Genomic DNA, 19,556 nt, shown 5'->3' on the forward strand with positions numbered 1-19,556 from the left:
GTTCATCTCCCTCCTCTCCCATAACCCTTCCCCATGTTACCTCTGCACCCCCTGTCAGCCAAGCCTTTGCCAACACTAACCTATGGCAAGTAGTTTTCCTCCCTGCCAAGTCTTCCATTTAATTTAGTACCCAAGTATGTGTGGGGGTGAAGTGTGTCTCAACCCTGTCATTTTGTCTCGTTAGGTGCTAGATCTGTTAGGCTTCTCATGGTATTCTAATCTCTCTCTCTCTCTCTCTCTCTCTCTCTCTCTCTCTCTCTCTCTCTCTCTCTCTCTCTCTCTCTCTCTCTCTAACACTATTTCTACTTATAACATTCTATTTCTAACATTTCCAAAGTCTTGCATCACTGTTCCTCTCCATGTTCTCCTTGGTCTTCCTACTATATAGTCTTCTACCTCTATTTCCTCCTCCATCATCAGCACTTCGCCCTCTGTCTCTCTTCTCACATGTCCGAACCGTCCCAGCCTTCTCTGTCTCACTCTCTCCGGCATCTCTTCCTTATCTACTACCAACAATGATTTCTTTGGTGTGGTTTATGTTGGTGGTTTAATAATTCATTGTTTTCGTTCTCTTTCACAGCCTTCTCTGCCTCATGCGCTCCTGTATCCCTTTCTTATCTACTACCAACATTGATTTCTGTGGTGTGGTTTATGTTAGTGGTTTAAGTAATTCATTGTCTTCGGTCTCTTTTGCAGACTCCGGCGTGATGGGCGAGGCTGACGAGGCGGGAGAGAAAGGTAAGTTTGATCTCCCTTACCAAATTTACCTTTACTTACCAGGTTTCCAGATGCGAAAAGATGTACTTACCTGTGTGTGTGTGTGTGTGTGTGTGTGTGACCATGATTCCTCGTGGTTTTTCCTTTCTCTTGTGCCGGAGAGAGAGAGAGAGATTAAGCACATATCACTTAACGTATTGACATGAAGTGTGTGGAGGAAGGAAGAGAGGAGGAGGAGGAGGAGGGGTCGCATTGCTGATGAATGTCATAGCGACAGTTCCTCCTCCTCCTCCTGCTCCTCCACCTCACTCTCTCTCTCTCTCTCTCTCTCTCTCTCTCTCTCTCTCTCTCTCTCTCTCTCTCTCTCTCTCTCTCTCTCTCTCCTCCAAATTATATGGTGAGAGAGAGAGAGAGAGAGATCTAACAACTGGTGATTATATGAATAGGAAACATGATAAGGAAGGTACGGAGAGAGAGAGAGAGAGAGAGATCTAACAACTGATTATATGAATAGGAAACATGATAAGGAAGGTACGGAGAGAGAGAGAGAGAGAGAGAGAGAGAGAGAGAGAGAGAGAACAAACAGCAACAAGCAATTCTTATATCATGGCCTCGAGAAGTTTGTTTGTACAGCAGGAGGAGGAGAAGGAAGAAGAGGAGGAAGAAGAAGAAGAAGAAGAAGAAGAAGAAGAGGAGGAGGAGGAGGAGGAGGTAAAGGGAATAAGAAAGAACCAGAGAAAAGGAGAGGGAACTTTAACGAGGAGAGAAAAACAATATATATACAAGACCTGCTTAAGGGAATGTCATTTCAGGAATAATTATAAGCAGGTACTTCTTCCAACACTCAGAAAACTTCACCTCCTGACAATAAACTTCAAGAACAATGGAAGGAAAATATATATTGCCTAGTATGTCACAGCGATCGATATTATAATTATTTTTTTCTTATTTCTTATTATTTCCTTATCATTCCTCTCTTTATTCTTATCTTTTCTATAACTATCCTTCGCAAATACGACTTCACCCCCACCGTCACCACCTCTCTTCCTCCTCCTCCTCCTCCTCCTCCTCCTTAGTATTTCTTCTTATTTCTTCTTCCTATTTTCTTATTATTCCCCTCTTTTCTTATCTTTTCTATAACTATCCTTCGCAATTACGACTACTCCTCCTCTCCTCCTCCTCGTCTCCTTGCCTCCTCCTCCTCCTCCCCCTTCTTAGTATTTCTTCTTATTTATTCATATTGTTATTTTCTTCTTCTTCTTCTCTGTATTCTTATCCTCTCACTATCTTTCACAATTACGACTTCTCCGCCACGACTCCTCCTCCTCCACCTCCTTCTCCTTAGTATTTCTTCTCATTTCTTCTCATTATTATTTTCTTATTCTTCTTCTCTTTATTCTTTTCCTCTCACTATCTTTCACAATTACCCTCCCCCCCGTCAACGTCTCGCCTCCTCCTCCTCCTCCTCCTCCTCCTGTCAGTATCACATCATCTTAACTCTCACCATCCCTCACTCACTCCTTCAATACACACACGGTCCCCCTCCACTTAGCTGACTGGACGCCGAACTGACTGATGGCTGGAAGATGGCAAGGGAGGCGCGTTAAGTCAGAGAGAGAGAGAGAGAGAGAGAGAGAGAGAGAGAGAGAGAGAGGAATTTGAGGTCGAAGGGCTGTTTGTTGGCTAGTTTAAACCTTAGAGTGTGTGTGCTTGTGTGTGTGTGTGTGTGTGTGTGTGTGTGTGTGTGTGTGTGTGTGTTGGGGATTTTGCTTCAAGACTCTCCTCTTAATTATCCTTCATCATTTTTCTCTCCTATTCATTAACTGCCTTTTACTCATCTCCTCTTCCTCCTCCTCCTCCTCCTCTTCCTTCTCTTCCTCTTCCTCCATCCATCATTTATTATATTCACTAATTATCCATCTGTTTGCTGTCTTCTCCATTCCAGTCATCACATCCGTAACTTATTTCCTACTCCTCCTCCTCCTCCTCCTCTTCTTCTTCTTCTTCTTCTTCTTCTTCCTCCGCCTTCCCTTCCGCCCACCAATCGTCCCTACCTCCTTTTCCCATTCATAGTTCAACCATCCTCCTCCTCTTCCCCCTCCTCCTCTTCCTCCTCCTCCTCCTCCTCTTCCTCCTCCTCTTCCTCCTCCTCCTCCTCCTGTTCCTCCTCCTTCCTCTCTTGATTCCTAAACGTCACTTCCTCCTCCACCTCTACCTCCTCCCTCCCCTCTCTACCTCCCTCCTCCTCCTCCTCCTCCTATGACCCCTTCCATCCTTCTCTCCTCCTCATACTCTTCTTGCTCCATGCCACTCCCCAACCCCCCCCCCTTCGTCCCTTCCTCTTCCTCCTCCACCTCCTCCCCCTCCTCCTCTTCTTCCTCCTCCTCCTATAACCAGACACCATGGCGACACACTTGGGTTTATATATATACACGTTTTTTTTTTCCCTCACGGTTTAATCTTTTCGGGGGAGGAGGAGGAGGAGGAGGAGGAGGAGGATAAAGAAAGAAAAAAAGATTGAGATGTAACGAGAAAGTGAGGAAGATTACACTGCTTACTCCTTCCTGTCTTCCTCCTCCTCCTCCTCCTCTTCCTCCTCCTGCATTACGTACTGACCATCACCATTTCACTATTAATTATGGGCAAGACTTTTTTTCTTCCTCCTCGAGAATGAAAACACAAAGAGACAATAGACGTGTGTGTGTGTGTGTGTGTGTGTGTGTGTGTGTGTGTGTGTGTGTGTGTGTGTGTGAAATAAGCAAAACTGTATCTACTTAAAGAGAACCGATTGGAGAGAGAGAGAGAGAGAGAGAGAGAGAGAGAGAGAGAGAGAGAGAGAGAGAGAGAGAGAGAGAGAGAGAGAGAGAGAGTATGCAGAGGGAAGAAGACAAAGGAACTACAATGAGGAGAAGAAACGGAAGAGAGACCAACTAGGGAAGAGGAGGAGGAGAAGGAGGAGGAGGAGGAGGAGGAGGAAGCCATCACTTAAAGGAAGACATTTAATAGACCCCCAAAAAGGAAGAAAATTATGAGTAGGAAGAGAAGTGAAAAAAATGAGAGGAGGAGGAGGAGGAGGAGGAGGAGATCAACCTAGCAAGCATGGAGGAAGAGCTAGTCCACCTCCTCGACTTGGAGAGAGAGAGAGAGAGAGAGAGAGATGCCAAATAGTGGAATTCCTTAAGGACGGTTTTTCATAAGTTATCGTTACGTTTGTTCCCTCTTTCTTTGTTCTGTTTGTCAATTGTAACCCGCGGAACACCTGTGAGCCGGGCAGGTAACAGGTGATTAGCAGGTAACACGCACTTGTCAAACCTTCGCTCCAGGTAACGTAAGGATAAGTACAAGGATAGGGTGTAAGGATAAGGTGATGAGGTACGATAGTGTCCTTGTGTGTTATCCTTCTCCTCTTCCTCTTCTTCTTTCTTCCTCCTCTATAGTTTCTTGCGCTTATTTTTTCCCCCTCTCGTTTTCTCTCTTAGTTTTCCTAATTTTGGGGGTCTTATGTTCTTCCTCCTCCTCTTCCTCTCTGCAGTTTCTTGCTCTCATTTTTTTCTTCTTTTTTGGGGTCTATTTTGTTCTTCCTCCTCCTCTGTAGTTCTCTGTTCTCATTTTTCCCTCTCTCGCTTACTCTTCCTAGTTTTCCTTCTTGGTATCTTTTAAATGTCTTCCCTTAACTGATGGCTTCCTCTTGTGTTGTGTGACTTTTCCTTCGCTCGATCCCTATATGACGATGTCTGATGGGTCTCTAAGAAGCCGGAAAACTTACACAGAGCATCTCTTGTAAGCCCAACCCCACCTGTCATCTCCTATCTTCTTTATCCATTAATTTATCTAACCTCTCCATTTGGGATTATATCGTATTGGCACTCGCAACATAACCGCCAAGCCTGCCTGTTCCACTCATCCACCACTCTGTTAGTTAACCAATTATTGCCCGTCTTTGTTGACTCTAAATTTCTCCAACTTAAACCCATTATTACGTGTCCTACCCGGCTCTTTTACCACCAAAACCTTAGTAATATCACTCTTATTAAAGCCCTTCATTTATTTATATACTTCGATCAAGTCTCCTCGTACCCTTCGCTTTTCTGGAGAACGCTAATTTAAATGTTGAAGTTTATCCTTATATGGCAAGTTTCTAACCCTTGAATCATCATCGTCTGTAGATCTCACAATGTTGTTTGTGTCCACTCTTAAGTAAGGGGACCAGAACTGCACTGCATATTCGAGACGAGGTCCAGCCAACGCCAGTGTAGTTTGAGGATGACTTCAGTGCTCCTATTGCTGACGCTTCTTGAATTTAGTCGTTAATCGTCCTGCTTGATAATTCTTTCTTTCAGTTCTTTGCTATTCTTTGTTGTATAGTGTTCTGGCGCTGGTGATGGTGATGGTGATAGTGGTGGTGGCGAGGTGATTGTGGTGTTGGTGATGTAACGAAAAGAGGAAATGGTGATAGTGATGTTGTTGGTGTCGGTGGTGCATATGGTGATAGTGACCGGAGTGTTGTATAGTGGTGGTGGTGAGGTGATTGTGATGATGGTGATGTGGTAATGAAGAGGTGGTGGTGGTGGTAGAGAGTGAGAAGAGGAGGAGGAGGAGGGATATCCTGGTGGTGGTGAAGGTGGTGGTAGTGGTAGAGAGGTAGAGAGTGAGAAGAAGAGGAGGAGGAGGAGGAGGAGGGATATCTTGGTGGTGGTGGTGGTGGTGTTTGTGTGGCCCAAGTACCGCTACACTACACATCCGGGGCTTACACACACACACACACACACACACACACACACACACACACACACACACACACACTACATAAATAAACAATAGGAAAATAAAACATGAATGGAAATAATAATGTACTCTAGTCCTTAACGAATTACCTTGAGGATAAGGAAGATAAATATAAGTGAATGAATAAGTGAATGTGAAAGGAAAGGAAAAGTAGGAGGAGAAAGAAGGAAGAGTGAGAGAAAGGAGGAAGGAAGGTAGGAAGGGAGAAAGAGGGAAATGAAATGAGATAGGATAGGATGAAGGGAAAGGGAGGAAAAAGGAAGGCAGGAAGAGGGAAAGGGAATGAGAGAGAAAGGAGAATGGAATGAGATAGGGAAGAAGAGCGAGGGAAACGGAATGAGGAAAGAAAGGATAGAAAGAGAAAGAGGGAGAGGAAAAGGAAGGGAATGACATAGGTAAGGATGAATGAATAGAAGGAGAAAGAGGAAAAGGAAGTGAATGAAATAAGTAAGGAGTGAATAGAAGGAGAAAGGAAGAGAAAATGGAATGAGATAGGTAAGGAGAAATGGATAGAGGGAGAAAGAGGAAAAAAAAGGCAATGAGATAGGTGAGGAGGAATGAATGAAGGGAGAGAGGAAGAGAAAAAGGAAGGCAGGTAATGAGGAATGTAAGGAGAAAGGAACAGAAAGAAAAGAAGTAGGGAGAAATGACTGATGGGTGAGAGAGATAACAGATGAAGGAACAGGTGAACGAGTGAACGAGACAAGCAAGTTGACAGGTGTTCAATTAGCGAGAACGTAGACGATGAAGGTGAGTTACGAGTGAAAGTGACACCCGCACACACACACACACACACACACACACACACACACACACGCAACACTAACAGGCAACACAATCACTTAAAACACTGCCATTGATTGTATGTTTGTGTTGACTGGAGTAATGGAAAGGACTCGAAGTGCTGTGCTTGCAAGAGGATGGCGAGACGGTGCTGGGTTCAAGGACTGAGGGAGGGAGGGAGAGAGGGAGGAAGAGGGAGAGGGAGAGAGGGAGAACCATCAGGCATTGAACGGGATACTTCCTCCCTGGGTCCTCCTCCTCTCCGGATGAACGATGACCTCCCTGCTCTTCCTCCTCTTCTTCCTCCTCCTCCTCCCTCTCACCTGTTCTATCCCTCCCTCCTTCCCTCCCGCTTTTGTTGCTATCTTCTAAAATTGTCTCACCCTTCTTTTGCATCTTCATTTATTCATTACTTGCTTATGTTTTCGCTTTCACTTGTTTATTTTTCTCCCTTTTTTCCGTTTTTCTCTTCATTCTCTCCCTTTTTTCCTGCTTTTTTCTCTTCATTATCTCCCTTTTTTCCTGCTTCTCTTCATTCTCTCCCTTTTCTCCTGTTTTTCTTTTCATTTCCATTTTTTCCCTGCTTTCCTTACTGTTTTTCTCTTCATTCTCTTCCTTTTTTTCCTGTTTTCTCTTCATTCTCTCCCTTTTTTCCTGCTTTTCTCTTCATTCTCCCCTTTTCCTGCTTTTCTCTTCATTCTCTCCCTTTTTACTGTTTTTCTCTTCATTCTCTCCCTTTTTTCCTGCTTTTCTCTTCATTCTCTCCCTTTTTCCTGCTTTTCTCTTCATTATCTCCCTTTTTCTTGCTTCTCTCTTCATTATCTCCCTTTTTTCCTGCTTTTTTCTCTTCATTATCTTCCTTTTTCCTGTTTTCCTGGTCATTCTCTTTTTTTTCCCTTTTTTCTGGTCGTTGCTTCCCTTAAGACCTGTTTCTTCTCCATTTTTTTCGTTTTCCTGCTCATTTCCTCCCTTTTTTCCTGTTTTCCTTCCATTTTCTCCCTTTTCCTTGTTTTCCTGATCTCCTTTTTTCGTTCTGATAATTCTTTTTTTTTCTTTCCTCCCATTTTCTTTTTCGTTTTCCTGATTTTTACTCTTTATTTCGTTGTCCTGCTCATTCCCTCTTTTATTCGTTTTCCTCATTATTCCCTCCCTTTTTATCTGGATACGATGAGAAAATTATGAATGAAGGAAGAAAGAGGAAAGGGAGAGGGGGAAGCGGAAGAAGAGTAGAGGGAAGGGAGGGATAAAAAGGGAGAAAGAAGGAAAGTAGAGGAAGAAACGTAGATTGAAAGGTAGGAATGAAATAAGAAAGAGAAAAGGGAGAGGAGAGTGAAGGAAGGATAGAAGGGAAGGAAGGCGTAAGAAAGAAGGAGGAGAAGGGGGAGGAGAGAAAGTACAGGAAGAAACGTAGAGGAAGAAAGAGGAAGGGAGGAAAAGAAGGTAATATACAGGTGGATAAATGAGGAAAAGACATTCAACAGGTGGATAGATTAAGAATAGGTGGAAAACAAATGACCAGGTGGATGATAGGTAAAAATCGAACAGGAAAATGAAAAGGAAACTCAAAGGTGGATGGAAGTGACAATAGGTGGACAGGTTGGATAGACAGATAGATAGAAATAGATAAACATTAACTATAGATGGAAGAAAATTGAACAGTTACATGAAGGGAAAACTGAAACAAAGGTGGATGGGATGGGAAAAATAGGTAGGTGGACAGGTTGGATAGACAGATAGATAGAAATAGATAGACATTAACAGTAGATAAAAAAAAAACATGACTAAGTATACGATAGATAAAAAATTGAACAGGTAAATAAAGGTAAACTAAAACAGAGGTGGATGGGAAGGGAAGAATAGGTGGACATTTTGGATAGACAGATAAATATAGATAGACATTAACAATAGATAGAAAGAAAAAAAAACATGACTAAGTGGACGATAGATAAAAATTGAACAGGTTAATGAAGGGAAAACTTAAACAAAGGTGGATGGGAAGGGAAGAATAGGTGGACAAGTTGGATAGACAGATAGATAGACATAGATAGACATTGACACTAGATAGAGAAAAAAACATAACTAAGTGGACGATAGATAAAAAAATGAACAGGGAAATGAAGGGAAACAAGCAAAATTGGATGGGAAGGGAAAAATAGGTCGACAGAGTGGATAAATTAACAATAAATACACAAAAACATGACTTAAGTGAACGATAGATAAAAATTGAACAGGTTAATGAACGTAAACTCAAACAAAGGTGGACGAGAAGGGAAAAGTAAGTGGACAGGTAAATGGATGAAGGGATTGATGTTGATTAGACCAGGTGCAACGTCCCCCACACCTGTACAGTGTCTTCCTGCATCGCGCACAGGTAAGCGTGGGAGATCCGTTCCACCTGAGGGAGAAAGAGGAAGGGAGGGAGAGGGATATGGAGTGAGGGAAGAAGGAGAAAGGGAGAGAGGAAATGAAATGAGGGAGGATAGGAAAAAGAGGAAGGGGAGAAGAATGAAGGAAGGAAGAGGAAAATGAAATGAGATAGGATAGGAGAAAGGAATGATTGGAAGAAGGAAGGAGGAAAAGTGAGGGAAACAGAAAGAGGAAGGAAAGAAGAAGAAAGTGAGAAAGAGGAAGAGGAATGGGATAGGAAAGGAAGAATTGAGGGAAAAAAAGAAGAGAAAGAGAGAGGATGGGAGAGGAGAATGGAAGGGAGTAGGAAAGGAAGAATGAAGAGGGGAATGGAAGGACTGGAAAAGAAAGGAGGGAGAAGGGAATGGAAAAATAAAGAAGATAGGAAAGGAGAAAGAGAGGAGAGATGGAAAAGGAGCAAAGGGAGGAAGGAAGAGATGATAAGAAAAAGGAGGGAGGTAGGAGAGAAGGGGGAAGGACAAAAAGGAGGATGGAAAACGAATAGGAGAAAGGAAGGAAGAAGATAGGAAGTGAAGGAAGGAAGGAAGGAAGGAAGGGAGAGAAGGTTGCAGGATGTCACCGATTTCTTCATTGCATCATTCTCTTTCCCTCCTTTCCTCCCTCTCTCCCTCCCTTTCTTCCTTCTTCGCTTCCATCATCTTTCGTATCTTCCTTTGTCTGTTATCTTCGTCTTTATATTGCTTTCTCTTGTTCTTCCTTCCTTTCTTCCATTCTTCCTCATTTTTCCTCCTTCCTTCCAACTTGTTCCTCCCTTCTTTCTTCCCTTCTCCCTTTTCTCCTTCCTTCCTTATTTACTTGATCCTTTTATTTCCTTCTCACTTCCTTCTCTTTCATCCTTCTCTCCTCCATCCATTCTTCCTTCCCTCCTTCCTTCCCTCCTTCCTTCCTTCGTTTCCTCCGTCTCTCTGCATTATTTATTCATCTCCAGCGTTGTAAATTCTCTCTCTCTCTCTCTCTCTCTCTCTCTCTCTCTCTCTCTCTCTCTCTCTCTCTCTCTCTCTCTCTCTCTCTCATTCATTTACTCATTTCTCTTCTTTGCTCACCCACCCAACCTTCACCTCCCTCCTCCTCCTCCTCCTCCTCCTCCTCCTCCTTCCTCTGACCCCGTTAACCGATGGACCCGCTGAGTTTTTTCCACCTCCTCCTCCTCCTCTTCTTCTTCTTCTTCTTCTTCTTCCGTTTACTTCAGTTGCTATCTTCTTTAAAAATCCTTATCTTCTTAATGTTCTTGCTCTTCTTGTGTTAGTTTTTATTCTTGTTCTTTTTGTTCTTGTTCTACTACTACTACTACTGCTACCACTACTACTACTACAACTAATACCACCAACTCTACTACTACTACTACCACCACCACCACAACTACTACTACTGATACTACTGCTACTACTACTACCACTGGTACTACTACTAATACTACCACCACTACTACTGCGTTACTCGTTTCATCATGGTAACAAACAAACAAACAAAAAAGGTTATTTAAGCGTAAAGAGCTTGAAGGAAAAGTAAATTGTGTGTGTGTTTGTGTGTGTGTGTGTGTGTGTGTGTGTGTGTGTGTGTGTGTGTGTGTGTGTGTGTGTGTTTGAAGTTGTTTATTTAGATTCATCATAGAGTGTTTAGGAATTTCTCTCTCTCTCTCTCTCTCTCTCTCTCTCTCTCTCTCTCTCTCTCTCTCTCTCTCTCTCTCTCTCTCTCTCTCTCTCTCTCTCTCTCTCTCTCTCTCTCTCTCACACACACACACACACACACACACACACAAAGGTTAGAAGTCATGTAGTAGACTAGTCCGCCGCAGTGAAAGTTGTGTGTGTGTGTGTGTGTGTGTGTGTGTGTGTGTGTGTGTGTACTTAGTTTTTAATCTACCTTTTGTTGGCTAATTTTATCTATTCAACCCTCCTCCCTTCTCTCTCTCTCTCTCTCTCTCTCTCTCTCTCTCTCTCTCTCTCTCTCTCTCTCTCTCTCTCTCTCTCTCTCTCTCTCTCTCTCTCTCTCTCATTACGAAAGCTTTTAGGTCTCAGTAGTAGTGATAGTAATAGTAGTAGTAGTAGTAGTAGTAGTATAAGTAGCAGTAATGATGGTAGTAGTAGTAGCAGTAGTAATGATGGTGGTAGTAGTAGTAGTAGTAGTAGTAGTAGTTGTGATGTTGGTAGTAATATCTAAAAATTCCTCTTCATCTCAGTCTGCTCAGAAGTATTATTGGTAACTGTGGTGGTGGTTGTGGTAGTGGTGATTGTGGTGGTGGTTGTGATTGTGATGGTGATGATAAATGTGGTTAGATATTTTCACTCTCCAGCACAATAACTCCTCTTTATGTGGTGATGGTGGTGGTAGTGATGGTGGTGGTAGTGATGGTGGTGGTGGCGGTGGTGATGGTGGTGGAGGTGGTGGTAGTAGTGGTGGTGGTGATGTTGGTGGTGGTGGTGTACCGGATACGTATACAGGAAGTTGAGGAGGGAGAGAGAGAGAGAGAGGGAGGGGAGGGAGGAAGAAAGAGGAGGAAAGGAGAGAAGTGTGGCAGGAAATCAGTTTCATTCATTTTTCTCTATTTTTCTCTCCATTCATTTATCTCCAGTTTTTTATTTTATCTCCATTTCTCTCTTCATTTGTTTATCTCTTCTTTTATCTCCTCATTCATTGGTTATCTCCCTTCTCTTATACTTCTTTACGCAGAGAGAGAGAGAGAGAGAGAGAGAGAGAGAGAGAGAGAGAGAGAGAGAGAGAGAGTGGGGGGAAGGGAGGAAGAGATTGAAGGAAAGAAGGAAAACGTGGAAAAATGAGGGGAAGAGAGAGAGAGAGAGAGAAGAGATTGAAGGAAGGAAGGAAGGAAAGAAGGAAAACGTGGAAAAATGAGGGGAAGAGAGAGAGAGAGAGAGAGAGAGAGAGAGGGAAAAAGACCTCCTTATTGATTTCTTCTTCGGCTCAACAAAGTTTCTCTTGATCGATGCACAACCGAAGCCGAAGAGACGCTCCCTCCTCCTCCTCCTCCTCCTCCTCCTCTCCTTCCTTCCTTTCTTCTCATCTCAGTAGCGCTCATCCTAAATCTGTCAACTCTCTCTCTCTCTCTCTCTCTCTCTCTCTCTCTCTCTCTCTCTCTCTCTCTCGCTCTCTCTCTCTCTCTCTCTCTCTCTCTCTCTCTCTCTCTCTCTCTCTCTCTCTCTCTCTCTCTCTCTCTCTCTCTCTCTCTCTCTCTCTCTCTCTCTCTCTCTCTCTCTCAAATTTATTCCTTCCTTTCTCTTTTTTTCCCTCCATCTTAGCTTGTTTGGTTTGTTCTCTCCTCCTCCTCCTCCTCCTCCTCCTCCTCCTCCTCCGCCTCCTCGTCTCTCCCTCTTCTCCATTACCCCACCATCACTTTGTCCTTTCCTCCATCTTGTCTTCTCTCTCTCTCTCTCTCTCTCTCTCTCTCTCTCTCTCTCTCTCTCTCTCTCTCTCTCTCTCTCTCTTGAATATTGCTCATCTATCGGAAGGAGGGAGGGAGAGTGGAGGAACTGGAGGGAGAGATGGAGAGATTGGAGGGGTTTTAAAGGGATATTTAAGAGAAAGGGAAGCAGATCAAAGCACTTAAAATTTTGGTTCATTTTTATTTATTTCGTTTATATTTAGTTTTATTTTTTTTATTTATCTTATTTATTTTTCCCTTGTGACATCTGACTTTTTTTCCTACTTCGCTTTCCTGTCTTTTGTTATTTCTTTTGTTTGTTTGTTTTTGTGTATTTTTTGTCTTGTTTTTTATCAATTTTTTCATTGTTTTCTTTAATATGTCTTTTATTTTCGTTTTTTTTTCTTTATTCCTGTATTCATTTCACTTTTTTTTCGTTTCCCTACTTTAGTTAAAACCTCAGATAATTTACGAACAATTATTAAATTTCCTAGTCATCATGTTTTTTCTCTTATTATTTTGTAGTAGTAGTAGTAGTAGTAGTAGTAGTAGCAGTAGTAGTACAGCGGCATAACTCTTCCACACAGCATTGGCATTAGCAGTAGTAGTAGTAGTGGTAGTAGTAGTAGTAGTAGTAGTATTTAGCAGTTGTAGTAGTAGTAGTAGTAGCAATAATAGTAGTAGTAATGGTAGCAGTAGTAGTAGTAGTAGTAGTAGTAGTAGTAGTAGCAATGATAATAGTAGTAGTGGTAGCAGTAGTAGTAGTAGTAGTGGTAGCAGTAATAGTAGTAGTAGTAGTAGCAATAATAATAGTTGTTGTGGTAGCAGTAGTAGTAGTAGTAGTAGTCCTTTGTGTCTTGTTTATCCATCGTCTTTGTTTGTTAGTTAGTTTGTTTGTTTATTCCCTTTACATTCCTTTGTCCTTCACCTGCACGACCCACCTGTCCCTAATGATGTCTCCTCCTCCTCTTCCTCCCCTTCCTCCTCCTCCTCCTCTTCCTCCTCCTCCTCCTCCTCCTCTTCCTTCTCCTACTCAAGTCGTGTGCCGTATCTGCCTCTCTTTGCCTTTTAAACATCCTCTCCCTCCTCCTCCTCCTCCTCCTCCTCCTCCTCCTCCTCCTTCTGTTAAATGAGAGGCATTAATTAACCGCCATCTCTTATCCTGCTCATAGATAATTTTGATATTGATTAAGAATACCATTGACTTTATATACGGACTCTCTCTCTCTCTCTCTCTCTCTCTCTCTCTCTCTCTCTCTCTCTCTCTCTCTCTCTCTCTCTCTCTCTCTCTCTCTCTCTCTCTCTCTCTCTCTCTCTCTCTCTCTTCCTCCTTATCCCACTCTTACTCCTCCTCCTCTTCATTTTACTCCTTATCTTATTTCTCCTCCTCCTCGTCGTCTTCATCTTCATTCACACTCCCATTTTCCTCCTCCTCCTCCTCCTCCTCTTCCTGTTGGTCCGGTCTTCTTTTTGCCCTCCTCCTCCCTCCCTTTGTCCTCCTCCTCTTCCATCTCCTCCATATATGTACGCTGGTCCTTCTCCCACCTGTTTGTGTCCTCCTCCTCCTCCTCATCATCATCATCTTCTACTTGTTCTTCTTACATCACTTCCTACTGACCATCTTCCTTCCTCTTCTTTCCTTCTTCATCTCATTCTCTGTCGTCACAACATTAGGTCACAAAACACGTATCACACACGTTTAATACATTACTCATTTTCCTTCCTCTTCCCATTCTCTCCTAGCTTATTTTTCTTTTATTTTCTTCTACTCACACCTTTAATCTTCTTTTCCTTCTTCATCAACCCGTTCTCCTCCTCCTCCTCCTTCTTCTTTTCCTCCCCACTCAGTTTAATTCTACTTCTTTTTCCTCTCCACTGTGTATTAGTTCCTCCTTTCTCTGTTTCTAATCTTCCTAATCTTCCTCTGTTCTTACCCGACTTTTATCTTTCTCATCCTTACGCCCATTATCAAACGTTTGGGGCTCTAGTAATAACGTTTGGGGCTCTAGTAATAACGTTTGGGGCTCTAGTAAAAACGTTTGGGGCTCTAGTAATGAACGTTTGGGGCTCAAGTAATGAACGTTTTTCAAGGCTAGAGGAGCAAAACAAGCATATTTTTCAGTCCTCGTATTAGTATTAAGTTATGCGTTAGTTAGTTAAAGAGATTTCTCGTGTAAATGTTGTTCCCTCAAATTTGTTATTCATTCAGGCGGGGCTATCAAGACTCTGCTCAAAATAACTGGCCTTTTTTATATTTATTTTTATTACCTCGTTCATTTTATTTCTTCGTTCTTCATTTTCTCTCAGTCTTCTTCCTTTTTCTCGTATTTTGTGATTGATTTATTTTTATTCGCATTACTTCTTATGTCTCTCCTTTTTCTCCTTTCATTCGTTCCGTATTTCATTATCTTCGTGTTCTCTTAATTTGTGTTTATTTATTTATTTATTCACACCTTTCTTCTTCCTTTCTTCTTTTCCCTCTCTTGTGTGTTCCCTTCTTCCTTTCTCCTTTTCTCTCTCTTTGTGTTCCCTTCTTCCTTTCTTCTTCTCCCTCTCTATGTTCCCTTCTTCCTTTCTTCTTTTCCCTCTCTGTGTGTTCCCTTCTTCCTTTCTTCTTTTCCCTCTCTGTGTGTTCCCTTCTTCCTTTCTTCTTCTCCCTCTCTGTGTGTTCCCTTCTTCCTTTCTTCTTTTCCCTCTCTGTGTGTTCCCTTCTTTCTTTCTTCTTCTCCCTCTCTCTATGTTCCCTTCTTCCTTTCTTCTTTTCCCTCTCTGTGTGTTCCCTTCTTCCTCTCTTCTTATCCCTCTCTTTTTGTTCCCTTCTTCCTATCTACATTTCCCTCTCTGTGTGTTCCCTTCTTCCTCTCTTCTTTTCCCTCTCTCTATGTTCCCTTCTTCCTTTCTTCTTTTCCCTCTCTGTGTGTTCCCTTCTTCCTCTCTTCTTTTCCCTCTCTGTGTGTTCCCTTCTTCCTCTCTTCTTTTCCCTCTCTCTATGTTCCCTTCTTCCTTTCTTCTTTTCCCTCTCTGTGTGTTCCCTTCTTCCTCTCTTCTTTTCCCTCTCTGTGTGTTCCCTTCTTCCTCTCTTCTTTTCCCTCTCTGTGTGTTCCCTTCTTTCTTTCTTCTTCTCCCTCTCTCTATGTTCCCTTCTTCCTTTCTTCTTTTCCCTCTCTGTGTGTTCCCTTCTTCCTCTCTTCTTTTCCCTCTCTGTGTGTTCCCTTCTTCCTCTCTTCTTTTCCCTCTCTGTGTGTTCCCTTCTTCCTTTCTTCTTCTCCCTCTCTATGTTCCCTTCTTCCTTTCTTCTTTTCCCTCTCTGTGTGTTCCCTTCTTCCTTTCTTCTTCTCCCTCTCTATGTTCCCTTCTTCCTTTCTTCTTTTCCCTCTCTGTGTGTTCCCTTCTTCCTTTCTTCTTTTCCCTCTCTGTGTGTTCCCTTCTTCCTCTCTTCTTTTCCCTCTCTGTGTGTTCCCTTCTTCCTCTCTTCTTTTCCCTCTCCGTGTGTTCCTTCTTCCTCTCTTCTTTTCCCTCTCTGTGTGTGCCCTTCTTCCTCTCTTCTTTTCCCTCTCTGTGTGTTCACTTCTACCTTTATTCTTCTCACTCTCTATGTTCCCTTCTTCCTTTCTTCTTTTCCCTCTCTGTGTGTTCCCTTCTTCCTTTCTTCTTTTCCCTCTCTATGTTCCCTTCTTCCTTTCTTCTTTTCCCTCTCTGTGTGTTCCCTTCTTCCTTTCTTCTTTTCCCTCTCTGTGTGTTCCCTTCTTCCTCTCTTCTTTTCCCTCTCTGTGTGTTCCCTTCTTCCTCTCTTCTTTTCCCTCTCTGTGTGTTCCCTTCTTCCTTTCTTCTTCTCCCTCTCTATGTTCCCTTCTTCCTTTCTTCTTCTCCCTCTCTATGTTCCCTTCTTCCTTTCTTCTTTTCCCTCTCTGTGTGTTCCCTTCTTCCTTTCTTCTTCTCCCTCTCTATGTTCCCTTCTTCCTTTCTTCTTTTCCCTCTCTGTGTGTTCCCTTCTTCCTTTCTTCTTTTCCCTCTCTGTGTGTTCCCTTCTTCCTTTCTTCTTTTCCCTCTCTGTGTGTTCCCTTCTTCCTTTCTTCTTTTCCCTCTCTGTGTGTTCCCTTCTTCCTTTCTTCTCCCTCTCTGTGTTTCCTTCTTCCTTTCTTCTTTTCCCTCTCTGTGTGTTCCTTCTCTTCCTTTCTTCCTCCCTCTCTGTTCCCTTCTTCCTTTCTTCTTCCTCTTGTGTGTTCCCTTTTTTCCCCGTTGTTCCCTTCTTCCTTTCTTCTTCTCCCTCTCTGTGTGTTCCCTTCTTCCTTTCTTCTTTTCCCTCTCCGTGTGTTCCCTTCTTTCTTCTTCTGCCTCTCTGTGTGTTCCCTTCTTCCTTTCTTCTTCTCCCTCTCTATGTTCCCTTCTTCCTTTCGTCTTTTCCCTCTCCGTGTGTTCCCTTCTTTCTTCTTTTCCCTCTCCGTGTGTTCCCTTCTTCCTTTCTTCTTTTCCCTGTTTATGTTCATTTCTTCCTCTCTTCTTCTCCCTCTCTTTGTGTTCCTTTACTTCCTTAATTTCGTTCTCTGTCTTGTTATATTATTTGTGGAAGCAGCGTCACTTTTTATTTTTTTCCTCTTTTATTTTCACCCCTTGTGCTGCCTCCTCTCCTGTTAAAAAGAACATATAGGAACACCCAACGTGGGAGATTTTCGTATATAGTTTTGTTTTATTCGATTTCATTTATTGTATTTTATTGTATTTTATTTTATTTGTTTTTAGGTTTGTAAGGTCATGAACGATCCCACTCAGATGAACTTTTGAACTGGCTCATACATACACACACACACACACACACATACATTTAAACATACACATACATACATGCATACATACACACACATACATGCATACATTCATACATACAGACAGCTGGCTTGGTCTCTATACGTGAATATTTATTAGTGAACACACATTAGATCTTAAAGTAAATGAAAAGAATAATAGACTGCGTTAAAATTATCACGAAAGACATTTTTTTTCCTCTTTCTTTTCTTTTTAGGGGAATTTACCAATCGTGATTCTCTCTCTCTCTCTCTCTCTCTCTCTCTCTCTCTCTCTCTCTCTCTCTCTCTCTCTCTCTCTCTCTCTCTCTCTCTCTCTCTCTCTCTCTCTCTCTCTCTCTCTCTCTCTCTCTCTCTCTCTCTCTCGAAGGTTACAGGCAATCTATCGTGGCCTTGTCTTCACGTGGAGGGGGAGAGAAGAAAGAAGACAAACACTACATAAGAGAATCAAAAGTAAGAAAACAAACAAATATTTTAAATCTAAACAAAACTTCATAACCTTTATTAACCTCCTCCTCCTCCTCCTCCTCCTCCTCCTCCTCCTCCTCCTCCTCCTCTTTTCTTGTTCTGACATATAAGTTGCAATTCCCATTCAGATATTCGTTTTCTTCTCGTTTATGTTTTTCGTTTAACCTTTTTTCGTTTATTTGTTTTTATTTCGTTTTGCATGATAGCGAATGAGTGTTAATTTTTCTTTTGTTGTTTAAATATATACGTAGGAATGTCTTTTTCTGTGTGTGTGTGTGTGTGTGTGTGTGTGTGTGTGTGTGTGTGTGTGTGTGTGTGTGAGGAATGTGTAGATTGAGGATGGCAGTAGTAGTAGTAGTAGTAGTAGTGGTGGTGGTGGTGGTGGTGGTAGTGGAGGTGGTGATGGTGGTTGTGGAGGTGGTGGTGGTGGTGGTGGAGTAACATCTGATAAGTGGTAATGATTCCACTTTCACCAGTCACTCAGTCAGGCCGGGAGGAGGAGGAGGAGGAGTAGGAGGAGGAAGAGGAGGAGGAGGATGAGGAAGAGGAATGAAAAAAAAATTGAGACGAGCAAGAAGTGTTGTCTCAAGTGGAAAGAAAAAGGAAGGAGCATAAAAGAAAAGGGAGGAAGAAAGGAAGATAGAAGGGAGGGAGGAAGAGAGAAAGGAAGGAAAGGAGGAAGAGAGAAAGGAAGGAAGGGAGATGAAAAGTAAACAATAAACCAGATGTTGAATTGAGGAAGAGAGAAAATAAACAACCCGAGAGAGAGAGAGAGAGAGAGAGAGAGAGAGAGAGAGAGAGAGAGAGAGAGAGAGAGAGAGAGAAGGGTCGGGTAGTTTGTTGATACAGTGAAACTTTACATAACTCTCTCTCTCTCTCTCTCTCTCTCTCTCTCTCTCTCTCTCTCTCTCTCTCTCTCTCTCTCTCTCTCTCTCTCTCTCTCTCTCTCTCTCTCTCTCTCGTGACTGGTCAGCGGGACAGGTAAAGGGTCAAGCCTGTCACGTATCTCTGCTCACCTGAGAGTTAATCACTGACAGACGTGACCACCACACCTGTACACACACACACACACACACACACACACACACACACACACACACACACACACACCGGCTTGTCTCACTTCCGAAACTTTGTGGTTGGCAGTCATCCCATTCTAAAACTATACGCACACACACACACACACACACACACACACACACACACACACACACACACACAAGGGTTTATTTAACTTGCTAAAACATCTTCCTTACATTCATTCATTTCTTTTACATCCTCAAGAGAGAGAGAGAGAGAGAGAGAGAGAGAGAGAGAGAGAGAGTTATGAAACGTAGGATGAATGAGAAGATTTAAGATAAACAGACTGGGAGGAGGAGGAAGACGAGGAGGAGGAGGAAGAAGAAAATGAGCACATATCATACCCAATTCTCATTATTATAACCCGAAATTACCAAAACTGGCCCACGCGTGAAAAAGTAGACACGATTTTACCTGTCGAACAAGCGTAAGGCAACGAAGTGCAGGTAAAGGTGAGGTTAAGGTCCATGGTTGGTATACTCACACGCTTCCACCTCACACGTCAACTATTCCCAAAGGCCGAAGAGGAGATTAATCTTTTTTTTTTTTTTTTTTTTTTTTTTCGTTCACGGCGCAGAGGAAGGAACAGACTACCACCAGGCCCATAAAACTACCTCTTGAAAGACCCATGACCCCTACGAAAGCCTTGTTAAATGTGTGTGTTTAGGATCGATATGTTTAAGAATACAACTCTATATTATCAAGCCCGAAAAGGGAATTAATTGAGTTTTCATGACTGTTTTTCCACGTTCACGGCGCAGAGGAAGGAACACACTACCACCAGGCCCATAAAACTACCTCTTGAAAGGCCCAAAACACCTACGAAAACCTTGGCTCCATATTATCAGACTCGTCGAAGTAAGCGCTTAGTCCATCTATCTCAAACGGCTAAAGTTGTCGGGGTTTTCATTGGTAGTTTCCTGAGCCTGTGGGTAGTTTTGCAAAGCTTCCGCGCTGTGAACGGGAAAAACGCTTATGACAGCCACCAAATTGCGTCATAAATTGCACAAACATAAACAGACAAACGAAAAGGCACATAAAACACACACACACACACACACACACACACACACACACACACACACACAAACACTCAAAGAAACGTACATTCAAAATTC

The 19,556-nt window shown here is 42.7% G+C and overlaps 1 long non-coding RNA gene across 1 annotated transcript in view; it reads left to right on the forward strand.

Annotated features, from left to right (window-relative positions):
• Positions 1 to 19,556, forward strand: part of LOC127000217 (uncharacterized) — a 129,388-nt gene that overhangs the window by 85,204 nt on the left and 24,628 nt on the right. Inside the window, exon 4 of the long non-coding RNA XR_007753818.1 lies at positions 697 to 738. This is a non-coding gene — a long non-coding RNA (uncharacterized LOC127000217). The remainder of the gene's footprint in view (positions 1 to 696; positions 739 to 19,556) is intronic.

Source organism: Eriocheir sinensis, chromosome 18 (assembly GCF_024679095.1).
Source record: "Eriocheir sinensis breed Jianghai 21 chromosome 18, ASM2467909v1, whole genome shotgun sequence".
Lineage (NCBI taxonomy): Eukaryota > Metazoa > Arthropoda > Malacostraca > Decapoda > Varunidae > Eriocheir > Eriocheir sinensis.